General features: G+C 36.6%; 1 protein-coding gene across 14 annotated transcripts in view; it reads left to right on the forward strand.

Moving 5' to 3' along the window:
* ERC1 (ELKS/RAB6-interacting/CAST family member 1) overlaps positions 1-16,197 on the forward strand; it is a 567,884-nt gene that overhangs the window by 220,883 nt on the left and 330,804 nt on the right. The window lies entirely within an intron of this gene.

The raw sequence follows: 16,197 nt of genomic DNA on the forward strand, positions 1-16,197 counted from the left end.
GTAATTTGCATTTCATTGTGTATTTCAGTTTTCCTTATATTTAATTTGTAAACTCTAGATTTAATATTTGTGTATTTTTAAGTATTATAATTTATGAACAGGGAATCTAGAAAATATTTTCCTATAACATTATACTTGTACTATAGTTTAGATGCAGACCCTTCAGTCATGGGAATGAAGCACTTCTGCTTAGGAGAGTGCTAGAAAGCTTTGCCAGGATGCTGCCATTTGATCTTCATCTTGAAGAGTGAGTGCATGTATCTTAGGCAGGGACAAGGCAAGGGAAAGGGTAAGGACGTTAAAATATATGGAAAGACAAAAACACTCCAAAACAAAAAACTTACTGCATGAGGGAATGATAGAAATATAGATGACCTGATCATTAAGGGAATGCTAATTAAGGGAATTTGAATTTTATTATGTAGTCAGTATGAATCCAACAAAAGCAAAAAGCAGGGGAATGTAAACTAAACTTTTATAATTAGATTGTGTACATACTGAATTTTTATAAATTAAATCATGTTAAAATTAATGTAATTTTACATTTACATTTTGTAAAATTACATTAATTTTACAAAAAATTAGAGCCTTATTGGTTAAGGACCCTTGGAAGTGGAATGTAAATGTTTTTGTAATGAAAGTAAATTGTCCTGTACATTTTCAGATTTATAAATTACAATTTTGATTTTTTCTCCTTCCTTTCTTCCTCTAGGCTTATCCTTTATTAATGAAATCAGAAACTTGAAACTTTATTCTTTCCTCCCATTTCAGTGGAATGCTTTAGTGATTAATAGTCTTCTACCCAATTGATTTAATGATTTTTATTGTATTTTAAACAAAATTATGAAGAAAACCACTTATGAGGTTTCTCATCCTAGCATTTATTTGCACCAGAGAAAAACTGTTACTATTATCTACTTAATATATCTGCTTTTTACTAATGCTTTTGTTAATGCATTGGTTCCCACAGTAGCCTCCAGCCAGTACTTCTACACTATGCATGTTGTGAAATGTCCAAGTTAAATTAGTTTTTAAACAGCCCTGTGAAATCACCATGTGAAAAATATGAATGGTGTACTCTTTCTTCTTACACAATTTAATATGCTATTGTGCAGTATGATTAAACTGTAGCAATTACAGCATTCATCATTGACATAGCCTTAGGGGGGAAAAAAGTAAATGGACTAATATCTACAAAAGCACTTTTCGGATAGAAAGAGGAAAATGAGATAGCAGGAAATAGAAAGCCATGTTGTCTGTTTCATTGTTCTGTTCATGCTAGAACATTACTTTTCCTGAGTCACTGGGCCAGTAACGTCCATAGGTCTAACTTCTACCAGAAGGGTTGAATCCCTGCTTGATTCTATGAGACCTGAGGCATATAAGCAGAAAAACATGAAAGGGAGAAGAAAATTAGGAGTGTTGGGGAAGAAGAATAAAATAAATGTAATGAAAAAGGGAGAAAAAATAAAAGTGGGCACGAGGATATATATGTTTTTTTCTCTTGGTACCAAGTTTTTACTCAAAAGTCTAAGTTATATGTCCTGTTTTAGACAATGATAGAAATTAAGATAATGCATAAAAGAAATGGATACTCTCCATAACAATGCTTGGTGTTTTCCTCTGTCATTATGAATAAATCAGGGAGAAATCCAGAGTGAGCATCATAAAGCAGCTTCCCCCCACCTTTTAAAAAAAAAAAAATGAAAACAATTGACAATATTTATTCTGTCATAGGTCCAAATAGCCAAGTCAACGTTTTAAGGCAGGGATTTTCTTTGGTTTTCTGTTTCTCTATCAGATATTCAGATTCTTGGCACAGTAGAGTTGTAACATTAGGTATATCCTTGGTCTGTTTTTTTCAGACTTTATAAATTGATTTTGAATATATCAACAGTACTGCATTCTTATCTTTACACAATTTGGGAAACAGGCAGTGACTGTTGTAATAAAACAACTCCACAAATTATACCATGATATATGAGAATAGGTTCTCTGCTTTTCCTTTCCTCTGGTCTGGTGCCATTCCTGGGCAGTGTCATTTCTTAGATTTGGGGATTGTGTAGCTGTTCTGGCTAGAGTAAAACTTGCCTCTTTCCTTTCCTATGTATTTAAGTATGTGGAGTTGATTGTTACCTGTCAGAATTCTCCACCTTGGTTTAGTGATGCCGAAAAATACAGTGCAGCTCTGACCACCACCTCCTGTCCCCTCACTTCATTTACTCTAGTTGTCTCCCACTCCAACAATTCTTGGGCTTCATTAGGACCTGGATATAGCAGCATACTCCTTTGTTTTAAATCTCTTATGTCCTCACTTCCTTCCTTACCTGGCTCAGATTTCATGATCCAGCAATGTAATCATTCCCTTCTAAACACCCTTATTTGCTTCTTTCCTCTGTCATACTTACCTTGCAAAACCCCAATCCAGGATCTACCTATACTGCCTCCGCACTGAGCAGCTGCATATTACTTGGAAAAAAAAATTACACAACTGTGCTGACTGGTCTCACTTTAAATTTATGGCCACATATCTCCAGTGTGCTCCCAATTATACAGGCAGTCCTAGTACAAATGCCTATTAAATTTGATTTCCCAGTCTCAGAGATGATTATATCATATTCTCTCTTCTTTTGTGAAATCTACAAAATCCCTCCCCTCCCACTCAGAGCTGCTGATTTCACTTCATATTACATTGGGAAAATTAAAATAATCGGATGCTATCCACTGCATCTTCCTACCATTAAATCTACCGACTTCCGTGCATCTGTACCTATGTGCTTTGCCTAATTTACAGTAGTGTCACTGTTCCTATCTAAGTTCAGCTGGACTACTTTTTCTCTTAATCCAATCCTAGTTTCTCAGCTCAAGGATGCTGCTCCCTCAATTATCCTTCTCTCTCCTTTATTTTTCAAAGTTTATCTCTCTCCTGGGTTATTATCACAGGCATGCCATAAAATTTCCACCCTACATCTTTAAAAGGCTTTCGCTTGACATGATATCCCCTTCTAACTGGCACCGCATTTCTCTCTTTTCCTTCTCAGCAAATCTTTTTAGAAGAATCGACTGTAATTGTTATTTGCATTTCCTCACCTTTCTTCAGGGTAATCAAATCAGGTTTCTATTTTTATCTGTTTTTTAAATCTATTTTTATCACTTTCCTGAAACTTCTTTTGTCAGGGTTATCAGTAATGTGTATCTACATTGCCAGGTCCAAAAATCACTCTTTGTCACCATCTTACTTTACCTTTCAGCATCGTTCTACACACTCCCTTCCTTGAAACACTGTTTTCTTTTGGCATCTCTGACAGCAGGTTCTCTCCTAGGGGAGTATGATGGAATCAGAAATGATCGAGAAAGGATGACAAGTGAAGAAGAGGGAAAATAAGGAGAGACTGAGGCTGAGGGAACAATAACAAAGTAAATAGAGGCAGAGCCTGCCTGGCATAGCCTATGTGGTAGACCAGTGTGTGTTTATATCACCTGGGCATCTTGTTCAAATGCAGATTCTGATTTAGTAGATCTGATATGAGCCTGAGAATTCTGTATTTTTAACAAACTCCCAGGTGATGCTGATGATGAGAGTTCATGGATCACACTTTGAATAGCCAGATGGTGGACCACATTGTATAAAACTTCTTGTGGCAGAGACCAATAGAGATTAAACTGTTTCCTTTCCATCTCTACTGTTCTCTCTTTTTACACTTTAGTTTATTAATATCTGCAGGGAGAGAGTTAAATCTATTAGTCATCATTTCATTGTTTATTATAGTAGTTGGGAACTCATCCATTGAGAATCTGATTTTAAGGGATTAATTCGTTTATGAATCTCATTTCTCCTCTTTTCCTGCTTGAATAATAGTAAAAGATATAAGTTCACTTCGAATTTATCACAAATTAATTCAGGCACAACAGAAGTCTGTGAGTTACGTCTGTACTAAGCCGTTTAATCCATTTCTTTCTAGTAGCACTTTAAAGTATAGATTTACTAACATTTGGATTTTCTTGTGAACTGGGATTTAAATCAAATTATATATTGATCTATTTATAAGTAAAGAGAAGGAAATTCCATATTTCAGAGGTTCTATTATGTCTCAGAATATTTATTCCTAAATATACATTCAAGAAATGGCCTCCGTTTTTACTTTTAACTTGTTTTGATATGCTTTTGTGTCCTTTCCCTGAGCAACAATATTGAAAAGGATATTAGTGAGGCAAGAAAGTAGTGTGTATCATCCACTCTAGTTAATTCACGAATTCAGAACTATATATATGTTCATGCTCGTGTTTGTACACGTGTGCACACACAAATAATGCAAGGCGGTGGGGAAGAAGGAGGCAATAGGAGAGGGATTGATTTAATCCTCTCACAGTTTTCTATACTTTTCTTGCTTGCCTGACTTAGATAAAATCATTTTATTTTCATATTTAATTATCTTTTAGTGTACAGAGTAAAAATGTAGAAGTAATAGCTAAGAAACTAAATTAAAGGAAATTGAAAATATGAAAAGAAAATGGGTTAAGAAATAGAAAATTTAAGACCAAAAATATAAGGGAAATTCAAATATGCTACACTATACTACCTTCTATCCAGTCTGATATGGATGAAGACCCTATTTTGAGATATAATTATATCTCACTTTTAAAAGATGTAACTTCAAAATAAAAAAAAATTTTTATGTCTATTGTAGAAAATTTCACGACTATAGAAAACCATAAAGAGAGAAATTTAAATGCCCTAAATTTTTTCCTTTTTATTTATTTTTTATTTTTTTAATTTTTTGTTTATTGCAGTAACATTGGTTTATAACATTGTATAAATTTCAGGTGTACATCATTGTATTTCTATTTCTGCATAGATTACATCATGTTCACCACCAAAATACTAATTACAACCCATCACCACACACATGTACCGAATTATCCCTTTCACCCTCCTCCCTCCCCCCTTCCCCTCTGGTAACCACCAATCCAATCTCTGTCCCTATGTGTTTGTTTATTGTTGTTATTATCTACTAATTAATGAAGGAAATCATATGGTATTTGACCTTCTCCCTCTGACTTATTTCACTTTGCATTATACCCTCAGTGTCCATCCATGTTGTCACAAATGGCTGGATTTCATCGTTTCTTATGGCTGAGTAGTATTCCATTGTGTATATATACCACAGCTTCTTTATCCATTCCTCCCTTGATGGGCACTTAGGTTGCTTCCAAGTCTTGGCTATTGTGAATAACGCTGCAATGAACACATGGGTGCATGTAACTTTACAAATTGGTGTTTTCAAGTTCTTTGGATAAATACCCAGCAGTGGGATAGCTGGATCATATGGTAGTTCTAGCCTTGATTTTTTGAGGAATCTCCATACTGTTTTCCATAGTGGCTGCACCAGTTTGCACTCCCACCAGCAGTGTATGAGAGTTCCCTTCTCTCCAATTCCTCTCCAACACATGTTGTTTCCTGTCTTGTTAATTATAGCCATTCTGACGGGCGTGAGGTGATATCTCATTGTAGTTTTGATTTGCATTTCCCTGATAGTTAATGATTTTGAACATCTTTTCATGTGTCTGTTAGCCATCTGTATATCTTCTTTGGAGAAATGTCTGTTCAGGTCTTTTGCCCATTTTTTAATTGGGTTGGTAGTTTTTTTGTTGGTAAGATGCATGAGTTCCTTATATATTTTGGAGATTAAGCCCTTATCAGAAGTATGGTTTGCAAATATCTTCTTCCAATTGTTAGGTTGTCTTTTCGTTTTGTTGATGGTTTCCTTTGCTGTGCAGAAGCTTTTTAGTTTGATGTAGTCCCATTTGTTTATTTTTTCTATTGTTTCTCTTGCCCGGTCAGACGTGGTGTTTGAGGAGATGTTGCTAAGACTGATGTCGAAGAGCGTACTGCCTATGTTTTCTTCTAGAAGTTTCACAGTTTCAGGTCTTACATTTAAGTCTTTAATCCACTTGGAGTTAATTTTTGTGTATGGTGTAAGGTAAGGGTCTACTTTCATTTTTTTGCGTATGGCTATCCAGTTTTCCCAACACCATTTGTTGAAGAGACTTTCTTTTCCCCATTGTATGTTCTTGGCTCCTTTGTCAAAGATTAGCTGTCCATAGATGTGTGGGTTTATTTCTGGGCTTTCGATTCTATTCCATTGATCTGTGTGTCTGTTTTTGTGCCAGTACCATGCTGTTTTGGTTACTACAGCTTTGTAGTATATTTTGAAATCAGGGAGTGTGATACCTCCAGCTTTGTTCTTTTTTCTCAGGATTCCTTTAGCTATTCGGGGTCTTTTGTTGTTCCATATAAATTTTAGGATTCTTTGTTCTATTTCTGTGAAAAATGTTGTTGGAACTTTGATAGGGATTGCATTGAATCTATAGATGGCTTTAGGAAGTATGGACATCTTAACTATGTTAATTCTTCCAATCCAAGAGCACCGAATATCTTTCCATTTCTTTTTGTCTTCTTCAGTTTGTTTCAGAAATGTTTTATAGTTTTCGTGTACAGATCTTTCACCCATTTGGTTAAGTTTATTCCTAGGTATTTTATTCTTTTTGTTGCAATTGTAAATGGGATGGTATTCTTAATTTCTCTTTCTGCTACTTCGTTGTTAGTGTACAGAAATGCAACTGATTTTTGTATGTTGATTTTGTATCCTGCAACTTTACCATATTCGTTTATTACTTCAAAAAGTTTTCTGGTGGATTCTTTAGGGTTTTCTATATATAAAAGCATGTCATCTGCAAATAGTGACAGTTTCACTTCTTCCTTTCCAATTTGGATCCCTTTTATTTCTTTCTCTTGCCTGATTGCTCTGGGTAGGACTTCCAGTACTATGTTAAATAGGAGTGGTGACAGTGGGCATCCTTGTCTGGTTCCTGTTCTTAGAGGGATGGCTTTCAGTTTTTCACCATTGAGGATGATATTAGCTGTGGGTTTCTCATATATGGTCTTTATTATGTTGAGGTACTTTCCTTCTATACCCATTTTATTCACAGTTTTTATCATAAATGGATGCTGTATCTTGTCAAATGCTTTCTCTGCATCTATTGAGATGATCATGTGATTTTTATTCTTCATTTTATTAATGTGGTGTATGACGTTGATTGATTTGCGAATGTTAAACCATCCCTGCATCCCTGGAATAAATCCCACTTGATCATGGTGTATAATCTTTTTAACGTATTGTTGTATGCGATTTGCTAGTATTTTATTGAGGATTTTTGCATCGATGTTCATCAGTGATATTGGCCTGTAATTTTCTTTTTTTTGTGTTGTCCTTGTCTGGTTTTGGTATCAGGGTAATGTCAGCTTCGTAGAATGAGTTAGGGAGCTTCCCCACCTCCTCAATTTTTTGGAAGAGTTTGAGAAGGATAGGTATTAAGTCTTCTTTGAATGTTTGGTAGAATTCACCAGGGAAGCCGTCTGGTCCTGGACTTTTATTTTAGGGGAGGTTTGTGATTACTGTTTCGATCTCCTTACTGGTGATTGGTCTATTCAAATTCTCTACTTCTTCTTGATCCAGTTTTGGAAGGTTGTATGATTCTAAGAATTTATCCATTTCTTCCAGATTGTCGAATTGGTTGGCATATAGCTTTTCATAGTATTCTCTTATAATCTTTTGTATTTCCGAGGTGTCTGTTGTAACCTCTCCTCTTTCATTTCTGATTTTACTTATTTGTGCCTTCTCTCTTTTTTTCTTGGTGAGTCTAGCTAAAGGTTTGTCAATTTTGTTGATCTTTTCAAAGAACCAGCTCTTGGTTTTATTAGTTTTTTCTATTTTTTTTTGGTCTCTATTTCATTTATTTCTGCTCTGATTTTTATTATTTCCCTTCTTCTACTGATTTTGGGCTTGGTTTGTTCTTGTTTTTCCAGTTCCTTCAGGTGCATTGTTAGATTGTTTATTTGAGATTTTTCTTGTTTGTTGAGATAGGCCTGTATTGCTATAAACTTCCCTCTTAGAACGGCTTTTGCTGTATCCCATAAATTCTGGCATGTCGTATTTTCATTTTCATTTGTCTCCAGGTATTTTTTGATTTCTTCTTTGATTTCTTCGTTAACCCAGTCATTGTTCAGTAGCATTTTGTTTAATCTCCACGTATTTGTGGCTTTTCTGATTATCTTCCTATAGTTGATTTCTAGTTTCATACCGTTGTGGTCAGAAAAGATGCTTGGTATCATTTCAATCTTCTTAAATTTATGGAGACTTGTTTTGTGGCCTAATATGTGATCAATCCTGGAGAATGTTCCATGTGCCTTTGAAAAGAACGTGTATTCTTCGGTTTTTGGATGGAATGCTCTGTATATATCTACTAGGTCCATCTGTTGTAGTGTGTCGTTTAAGGCCAATGTTTCCTTATTGATCTTCTGTTTGGATGATCTATCCGTTGGTGTAAGTGGAATGTTAAAGTCCCCTACTATTATTGTGTTACTGTCTATTTCTGTTTTTATGTCTGTTAATAATTGCTTTATATATTTAGGTGCACCTACATTGGGTGCGTAGATATTTACAAGTGTTATATCCTCTTGTTGGATTGTTCCCTTGATCATTATGTAATGCCCTTGTCTCTTTTTACAGTTTTTGTTTTAAAGTCTATTTTGTCTGATATGAGTACTGCTACCCCAGCTTTCTTTTCATTGCCATTTGCGTGGAGTATCTTTTTCCATCCCTTCACATTCAGTTTGTGAGTGTCTTTAGGTCTGAAGTGTGTCTCTTGTATGCAGCATATATATGGGTCTTGTTTTTTTATCCAGTCAGCCACCCTATGCCTTTTAATTGGAGCATTTATTCCATTGACGTTTAAAGTAGCTATTGATAAGTATGTACTTACTGCCATTTTTTAACTTTTTTTTTTTTCTCTCAGTGTTTTAGTAGTCCTTCTCTGTTTCTTTCTTCTTCTATACAGAATTGATGGTCACTTTAGTTTGACCTCTGTCTGAAAGCTGTACTCTTTAACTCCCCTCCTCCCTCATGTTTTTGATATCATATCTAACCTCTTTGTTGTGCATTTGTATCCATTACGTTCTAATCATGGAAATAGATAATTTTTCCTATTTGTGGTCTTTTCTTTTCCCCTTAAATCAGTCCCTTTAACATTTCTTGTAGCACTGGTTTCTTGGTGACAAACTCCTTTAATTTTTGCTTATCTGGGAAAATTTTGGTCTCTCCTTCCATTTTGAATGATAACCTTGCTGGGTAGAGTATTCTTGGCTGTAAGTTTTTTCCTTTTAGCACTTTAAATATATCGTGCCATTCTCTTCTAGCCTGTAAGGTTTCTGCAGAGAAGTCAGCGGATAGCCTTATGGGGTTTCCTTTGTACGTAACTTGACATTCTCTTGCGGCTTTTAGGATTCTCTCTTTGTCTTTAATTCTGGACATTTTGATTATGATGTGTCTTGGTGTGGGCCTCTTTGGGTTTATCTTGTTTGGGGCTCTCTGTGCTTCCTGTACCTGGATGTCTGTTTCCTTCCTTAGGTTAGGGAAGTTTTCATCTATTATTTCTTGAAATAGATTCTCTGACCCCTTGTCTCACTCTTCTCCTTCCGGGACACCTATACCACGGATGTTAGTGCGCTTGATGTTGTCCCAGAGGTCCCTTAGACTGTCCTCAGTCTTTTTAATTCTTTTCTCTTTTACCTGTTCACCTCGGGTAATTTCTTCTAGTCTTTCGTCCAGCTCACAGATCCGTTCTTCTGTATCCTCTACTCTGCTTTTGAGTCCCTCTAATGAATTTTTCATTTCCAGTATTGTATTCTTCATTTCTGATTGGTTCTTTTTTATATCTTCCATTTCTTTGTTGACATTCTCACTGAGTTCATCTATTCTTCTCCCCAGATCAGTGAGCATCCTTAACACTCTTAGTTTGAACTCTCTGCCGGTAGGTTGCTCATTTCTGTTTCACTTAGTTCCTTTTCTGGGGTTTTGTCCTGTTCCCTTACTTGGAATGTATTCTTTTGCCTCTTCATTTTGCCTCTTTCCCTGTGCTTGTGTCTACGTATTAGGTAGGTCAGCTATGTCTCCTGCTCTTGGATAGGTGACCTTATGTAAGTGATGGCTTAGGAGGCTTCCAGTGTGCTTCCCTCAGTTCTCAATGTTCCAGGGGTGACCCCTATGTGGGCTACGTGTATCCTTCTGCTGTGACCTGTTTGCTTTCCCTGTAGGCGCCCAGGGAGGCTGAGTTATGCTCCTGGCCAGCTGTTGTAATGCTCAACTGTTTGTAGTTGTTGTGGGCCCTTCAGTCTCTTTATCAGGTGTGGGGAGCCCCAGCACAGTTGGCTGCAAGTTCTAATACCACATTTGTGTTGCAGTATTTCTTTTAAGTGAGTAGGCCCCCACCGTGGCAGGTTGTTAGGCTCAGGGCCTTACAATTGCTGTAAGCCTCTAGCCTATTAGGTCTCTTGTCAGCTCTCTGAGGATTGCAGCTGGGTGGGGCTGGCCTCAGGCACAGGAGCACCCAATTGTTTCAGGTTTTGGAAGGTGGAGCAAACCTCCTATGTGGGTCTTTGAGAAGCACAAGTCTTCTGCGGCTGAGAAGCCCTGCCGCCCACAGGTCCACACACGCAGTCAACACAGTCCTGCCCCGTGTGAGCGCCTCGACCTCCCCAAGCGGACCCAGTCTCTCCACGGCAGGAGCCCCACACACTCTGCCACCGCCCCACACTCTCCACCTGCTCCTTGTGCACACCCTGCCCCGCTCAAGTCGGCTCAGTTGCCAGGCTGCAGAGAATCCAGTCACCAATCTATGCAGGCCCACAAGTTGCCTGAGGGCTTGTTGTTGGGTGGGGCCAGTCTCTAGGGTGGGCTGCCTGCCCTGGCTGAGCTGGATTAAATCGGTACTCTAGCGCGTGGGGCAGACCCTGGGCTAGCAGGCCTCAGGGAGAACTCCAATGGTGTCTGTGTCAGCACGCCCACACCAGGCCACAACAATGGCCGCCGCCAATGTCCCAGTCCCTGGAGAGGTCTCACCCCTCACCGAGATGCACTCAGGGCCTATTAGGTGAGTCTCTTGTCACCAAAGCAGTGTACACCTTTCTTTCTGGTGATTTTAGGATGCTTCCTGAAACGGGTGAGTTTGCGCGCAGGCCCTTTAAGAGCCAGTTTTAGTTTCTTTGTGAACTGGGTTTTCTGGGGGTGCTCCCCAGTGTTTTAGTAGCAGGCACAGTCAGATATTATGCCGCTGGTCTCGATTGTGCTGGGTCCACAAAATGCCCACAGTTGGGGCGCTCCCCGGCTCAGGGCCCCGCGCCTCCAGGGACGCTGCGTACCTGTGAGCTGCTCCCGGCGGCCGTGAAGCTGGCAGCTTGTGACGGCGGCGTCCTTCCTCTCCGGAAGGGAGTCTCTGCCTCTTCCACCTCAGTTAGGATTGTCTGTTGTTGCAGGAGTTCCTCTCATCCAGTTTTCAGTTCTGTCTCAGGGGTAATTTTTCCACGAGTAGTTGTAAATTGGCTGTGTCCACGGGAGAAGGTGAGTTCCGAGTCTGCTTACGCCGCCCTCTTGACTCCGCCTCCTTTTTAATTTTTAATTTTTTTCTTGATTATGCATGTACACACATATGTTTAAGATTATGCTCTGTATTCAGCTTGATATTCTGTATTTTTTACTTAGCACTTTATCATGTCTTTTTGGAGTTGATGGAGCTAATCATTAAAATTATTTGCCCAATATTTTGAAGATCAAAATAACCTTTTTTAACAACACACACACACAAGTTGGGTGGTGGTTGGGGATAGGATAGGGACAATGAATTTTTTACTTCTCTTTTCTGAAACACAACTAAAAAATACCCTGACTTAGTTCTATGACTTGGGGGTAAAGTTAGGATAAAAAAATCACTCACTCTCAGGTATAATTATAAAAAGTGCTGAAGAATGAAATTGGCTTTGATTGGATCAAAAGCTTAGCCTATAATACATGCCTTCTAACCAAAATAGAGTCAAGTGGTTTTAATTAGGCTCCTTACTCCATGTGTCCTACTGCTCCAAATAACCAGGCTATTGCTACAGGCATCGTCCAGAATAATTCACACTTGCAACGTAAAACGAATTTATATACCATTTAAAATTTTTTTCTCTCTTAAAACAGCAAAATTTTTGCATCTAGTAAACCAATGTTATGAGGCATTTAATGTTGAGAAAGAGCAGTTCAATTCATGAAAGCAAAATTTTGTTCCATTTCTTTGTCTTTTCTGATGCAAAGATCTCAATCTGTTTTTTCCATTAGTTGATATGAATGATATCAGATTAATAAAAATAGAAATATTAGCATAGAAAACATGGAATGAGGATAATCAAATATAGACATTACTTCCATTTTTTCTAGTGGTAACTGGTTTTATTATATTCTCTGTGGCTGTATCTTTCTCTAGATATTCAACATGGCAGAAAGTGAAGATATCAAATGTGACTTTTGGATATCTTATCAGTGTGCACTTCCATCAGAGAATGACTTTTTATCTTACCATCTATGTCATTAATATGCTAGTTTTGAATAATTTCTCATAATTAAAATTCTATGCTGAAGAAGCATTTAGAAATTATCAAAAAAGTTTTTTATGACCTATAGGTAGAATCATATCCAAATCACCCGAAAGAGAATGGGTTTTCAAAACCTTAAGAGGGGTTTCCGCAGCTTTGTTTTTGACAATGTCATTAACCGTATTCTCTGAGAAACCTTCGTTACACAAAACAATAAAAATGCCAGATTTTTTTCATGAATTTTATAAATGTGTAGTTGAGCTGGAAGGAAGTAAGGAAATTCGTAGTGGTAAATGTGATGCAAAATACAAAATCGAGTTTATCTTGTGAAAAAATTGGTTTAACATTAGAAAATCCCAAAAGCATGGCAATAAATTCAACATTCACTCATTCACAACTAAAACAATGGCCACTTTTGGCAGACAAGGAATAGATAAAAAGTTTCTACAGAAAAAACTGTAGCAAATACCATAGTCAATTGTGAAATGTAAAAAGCATTTCCTTTAGGATCAGGAGAAAGAGAAAGATACCCACTCTCATTACTTGTTTTCATCATGGTTCTGGAATGTCTAGCAAGTTCAATAAGATAAGAAAAAAGAGAGTGTAAAGATTGAAAAAAAATCATTATGTATTATATAACTGTCTACATAGAAAACCCAAAATAATCCACAGAAAAATTATTAGAAATAGCAGGAGCATTTACCAAGTTTGCCAGATATAAAATCCATATACAGAAATCCAGTGCATGTCTACATGCTAACAAGAAGACATTAGAAAATTTAATTTAAAAAATATATCATTGAAATAATTTATTCAGGAAAGGTTCCTCAGTGCATGGAACCAACCATTAGATGAAAAGTTGGTAAAAGGTGAACTTTACACACATAAGAAACCAGGCTGTGTCACTACCTTAATTCACTGATGAATCTTAGCCTCACTAAGAGTGAGGAAACCAGACATTATATGCTTTCTGATGTGAGGCAATATGAAGTATACAACACCATTATTTGGTATTCTGACCTAAAAAGTTGAAACTGAATCTGCTCAAGTCTTTAAGTATCCAAAAAAGAAAAACGAAAAAGCAGGAGATAAAGAAACAAGTTAAATGATACCATAAAGAAGCAGACAGACAGTCCAAAATGTGAGTCATTTTACAGAACACCTGTCTCAGCTTCTTTAACAAGTCAGTGCCATTAAAAAAGGGAACAGGGGAGGGGGAGGTGAGGGACTTTCCTCTAGATTAATAGAGACTTGAAGTATTTAACAAACACAATGCTGTGGACCTTTTTTTGATTCTGATTCAAACAAGCCACTATTAAAAAAATGTTTTTGAGACAACTGGGGAAATTTAAATATGGACTGGATATTGAATGATGACAAGGAATTATTGTCAATTTTGTTAATACATTGTTGAAAGAGTACTTTTTCTAGAGTACTTTATATAAGGAACCGTGTGTAAATGACATGATGTCTGGAATTTAAAATGACAACAAAACATATAAGGTACCTAGGAATAAAAGAAATGCAAGTCTTTTATCAAAGAAATTATAACACTTTGTTGAAAGCCTTTTAAGGAGAGCTAAATAACTGGAAAGATATGCCATGTTAATGCATTGAAAGATTCAAGAGCATGGAAGTGTTGATTCTTCCCAAGTTGATTTTTAAATTCAGTGCAATTTCGATCAAAATCCCAATAGGCTGCTGTTGACTTTTGGTTGCCGTGGTTGTTGGTTGGTTGGTTTAATAGAACTTGACAGTCTGGTTCTGAAATTTATATGAGAAGTGTAAAGAGCCAAGAATAGCCACAATAGTCCTGGAGAAAAACGAGGTTGGCAGGCTTGCCTTACTAGGTACTATTGAGACTTCTTGTAAAGGTATAGTAATTAGAGTAGTATAGATCTGGCATCGAAATACACAAAGATACCAGACTAGAGATTCATAATACAGGCACACATGTATGTAGAAACTTTGTATATGACAGAAATAGCAATGCATGTAAGTACTGCTGGGACGATTAGTTATCAATATATGTAAAAAGTGAAATTTTATTCTTGCCTCATACCATACCCCCAAAATGAAATTATATCTTTACCTCATACCATACACAACATCAGTTACAGGTAGATTAATGACTTCAGTGTGGAAGACAAGGTTACAAAATTTTTAGGGGAATATCTTTATGAACTTGGGATGGGGAAGATTTTATGAAAAAGTCACAAAATTGCAAACCATAAAGAAGATTGGTACATTTGAAACAGTTAAAATTTTTAAATTTTATGAATGAAAACATAACCGTAAAACAATCAAAGAAATAATTCATAGATTGAAGAAAATATTTATATAACATACAACAGGTAAAAGGTTATTATCCAGAATATATGAAGAATACTTATAAGTCATTAAGAAAAAGATATCTTAATTGAAAAATGAGCAAAACACATAAATAGCTATTTCATGGAAGTGGAAACAGGAATTGCCTGATACTATATGAGAAGATGTTCAGCCTCAGTAGTCAGGAACGTGCATTTTAAAACTACGAGGTATGGGGCCGGCCCCGTGGCTTAGTGGTTAAATGCGTGCGCTCTGCTGCTGGCAGCCTGGGTTCGGATCCCGGGCCCGCACTGACGCGCCGCTTCTCCGGCCATGCTGAGGCCGCGTCCCACATACAGCAACTAGAAAGATGTGCAACTATGACATACAACTATCTACTGGGGCTCTGGAGGAAAATAAACAAATAAATAAAAATTATAAAAAAAATAAATAAATAAAAAAAAAATAAAACTACGAGGTATTATTTATATATACTAGATTGGTAAAAGCAAGTCTGATAGTACCAAGTATTAGTGGATGTGTAGAAGTGTGACAGGCACTGTTATGCACTACTAGTGAAAGTATAAATTAATACAGCTTCTTGGAAGTAATTAGTGAAATTGAAGGTGTACCTACTAAATGGCCTAGCAATTTAGTTTCTAGGCCTCTACCTCGGAGAAACTCTTGCACAGAGATATCAGAATGTACCTAGCAGCATTGTTTATAATAGTAAGAAAAACAAAAACAACCCAATTGCCCATCACCTTGGGAATGGGTTAAAACAATTGCCATATATTAGTTTATACTGCAGTGAAAATGGAGGGGATAAAACAATACATTACACTCATTGAACAGTATGATTCTCAAAACATATATTGAAAAGAAAAAACAGTTTATTAACAACTTTATATATAAATTTCAAAAACATGCAATCTAAATGAAAGATCCATAGGTGTAGCAAAACTATAATAAAAGCAAAGGGATTTTAAACTCAAAATTTAGAATATAGGTTATTTTTATCTTAGTGTGGAGGCAGTGGAGTAGGATAGGAAGTTTCAGAAGTAAAGATAATGTTCTCTTGCTTAAGCTGGGTTCCCAGATCTTTCTATCATTATTTTCATATACATATACATTATAGATAGCCTTTTGAAAGTTTGAAATAGTTAACAATAGTAAAATTAGAGTTGAATTACAAAACCTTTCTTAATCAGCCATTCTACTATTTCATAGCATTGATGTCAGGAGACTGTTTCCATATTTCCAACATAAATCTCTGAGTTGGTTTCTTTTTTCTGTCATTTCCGACTATCACATGGCTTTCTTTTGTTTTATGATTTCATTGTGCTTCATAAAGTACATGCTGAAATACATCTTCCTGAAACATCATTGTTAACAATTTGCTCCCATTGGTAGGAAAGAAT

The sequence above is a fragment of the Ceratotherium simum genome, chromosome 17 (assembly GCF_057802395.1).
Source record: "Ceratotherium simum simum isolate JZ-2026a chromosome 17, ASM5780239v1, whole genome shotgun sequence".
NCBI classification, from domain to species: Eukaryota; Metazoa; Chordata; class Mammalia; order Perissodactyla; family Rhinocerotidae; genus Ceratotherium; species Ceratotherium simum.